This window comes from Vidua chalybeata, chromosome 3 (assembly GCF_026979565.1).
Source record: "Vidua chalybeata isolate OUT-0048 chromosome 3, bVidCha1 merged haplotype, whole genome shotgun sequence".
NCBI lineage: Eukaryota > Metazoa > Chordata > Aves > Passeriformes > Viduidae > Vidua > Vidua chalybeata.
The window spans coordinates 93,595,081-93,597,949 of NC_071532.1; positions in this window are offsets into that span (position 1 = coordinate 93,595,081).

Here is a 2,869-nt window from a genome sequence, read left to right on the forward strand (position 1 = left end):
GACCTTGTTCTTTGACTTTTTTTTCTGTTATTTGAATTTGTCATGTGAATATGTTTACATTTGCTTGGACAGTTTTGGCCACCACAGTATAAGAAAGATAATTAAACTATTAATGTCCAAAGGAGGGCAGCAAAGATGGTGAAGGGCCTTGAGGGGAAGCCGTACAAGGAGCAGCTGAAGTCCCTTGGTCTGTTCAGCTTGGAGGAGACTGAGGGGAGACCTCACTGCAGTTACAGCTTCTTGTGAGGGGAAGAGGAGGGGCAGACCCTGATCTCTTCTCTGTGGTCACCAGTGACAGGACCCCAGGGAATGGCCTGAAGCTGTGTCAGGGGAGGTTTAGGTTGGATGTTAGAAAAAGGTTCTTCACCCAGAGGGTGTTGGGCACTGGAACAGCTCCCCAGGGCAGTGGTCACAGCAGCAGCTGGACAGAGCTCAAGAAGTGTTTGGACAATGCCCTTGGACACATGGAGTGACTCTTGAGGATGGTGCTGTTCAGGGACAGGAGTTGGACTCCTGTGGATCCAAGGACTCGATGATCCTTGTGGGTCCCTTCTGACTCAGCTGATTCTGTGATTCTGTGACATGATTTGCATCATTATAGAGCATGGCCAAGGAAGTGATAGAAGTGTTTCCCCAACTCCGTGAATTGTGCCATCTCAAAACTTGCAGCGTCCTAGATTTAAAGTATCACACACTGCTTTTACAGTGGCAAGAATTCATAGGTTTCAACAAGCTAAATATATTTTGGTATTTTTTGGTTTAAAATGTTTAAAATGTGGGTTTTGTTGGTTTTTTTGTTTTTTTTTTTAACTGATTGGCTGTTGTGAAAGCTTGGGCAAAGCAGCATTCTTTCCCTGAAGATTTCCCAGCTACATGTAGAGTGGAGGACCTGAAATGCTTTTGCACACACTGGCCTCTAACAAGGTGACACCTGCACAGCCTGGCCTGTGACACGTGAGGAGCAGCCACTGCTTCCAGTGGAGCAGCTGCAGAAAGTTTATTGTCAGTCTCCCATTCTTCCACTCCAGTCTGCTAGCACTGGGGTTGTCTACACAGACTTAGCAGGGAACATTTAGGCAAGATGTTTCTTGTCATAATGCGTGAAGTAGCTAAACCAGAAAATTTCATTCATACAAGTTATGTTCTTAGTGGGGAGAAAAAAGGCTGTCATGAGCTGCCTCCGACTAGACACAGGTGGGCCAGATGCACAGCTGGGCAGGTGGAAGGAAGTGGAAGGACCTGTATTTCCAGACCCTGAGCAGACAAGAACCCTGTCAAATTTTAACATAGATGTTCCTATAGCCAGGTGAATTCAGCCTGGCATCTGTCTCAATTTCTGAAACTTTTCAAAATGCTTGTTATTGTATAGGAATCTTGGATGACAAAACTGCAGGTTTTGTGCAATCTGAAAACATGAATGTGCACATTATTTAGCTGTTTCTTGCATATCCAAATTGTTCATGCTCATTTGGAGGGGTTTGTTTGATTCTTTCCTCTGAGTGCCTGCTACTTGGTTTCTGATGTATCTGGGAAATAAAACCAGTACTGTGAAGAAGAAAAGTAATTTCCTAAAAGGCTTATCACCAGTGACAGTTGGCAAAGGTGTGTATCATCAGATACTGTCAGTCTCAAAAATTTCTTGTAGCATGGCTGATTTGCACCATACAAGACAGGGAATCAAACATATAGGCAAAAAAAGCCATTTTAGAAATCAAAAGGAGTGAATTACATTTATTTTAAATGCCACCAGCATCATAGCAGAAAGTTGCTGCTTCTGTAGTTACAAAGAAATAAAGAGTATGAAAATAATAAAAAATAGGAATATAAATAATAGAAATTTATATGAAATATATGACAGTAAACAAAGTGTAGGGAGTTGATGGTTTTTTGCATGGTATCTACTGACTGTTATCACTGGTAATGAAAAAAGAAATACCTACTCTGCAATTGGGAAGAAATTTTTCCTATTCTGTCTTGTAATTACTAGAAGATGCAAGCAAGTGAGAATATTCTTTTCAAGGCCATAACAATCTGGTAAAAGCTTGGCTGGCATTTAAGTTTTTATGCTCTTGAGACCCAAATAACACTACTAGAAGCTTTACGACACATTTTGAACTGTGAGTTTGCTATTGGAAAAGAAAAATTATTATTCTTTGTGAAGAAAAGTGCACAGCTGTGTTTTCTGAGATTGGTTTGTCCACTTCTGAAAATAATCTTGATATTTTGCTTTCTAGTTGCTCCAGCCCCTTGTACTGAGAAGACTGAACAATTAAAGTAATTTTTCAGAGAATTGGCTGGTCTCATTATTTGAGATTGTATAGTAAAATATATCAGATTTGATACAGAAATATTCCTATAAATTAGCAATGTCTTTTGGCCTTTTTTATCTTGTACTTTTTTCCTTGAAGCCCCCAAATGCTGTGGTCTTGACCATCTTGTTTGTCCAGGAGCCTTGGCTTCTCTACAAGGTTACACTGCTAAATTCCTCTGGTATTTGAGGGATGGATGAAACATTGTGGTGTGTGTTTGTGCTGCAGAAAGGAGGGGAGACCAATGTACCCTGACACCAAGTACTGTACTTGGCATATTATCTTTTTTTTTTTTTTTCTGCTAAAGATTTCTAGTATGCAAGATAATGAATAACTTTTCTTTGATTTGTTTTATTTTCGTGCTTGTAGTCTGTTAGCTTTTTAGGAGGGGTGTCACACATGCAAAGACACCCTGATTACATGAAGACCCACTCTTTGGGGTTTTTCTGATGACCAACACTCCCTTTTAGGCTGAAATGCCTTCAGTTTAGGTAGTGCCTGTAAACAGTTTATCTTCTGAACATTTGGACAGAAACTTGGCAACTGACATTTTGATAGGA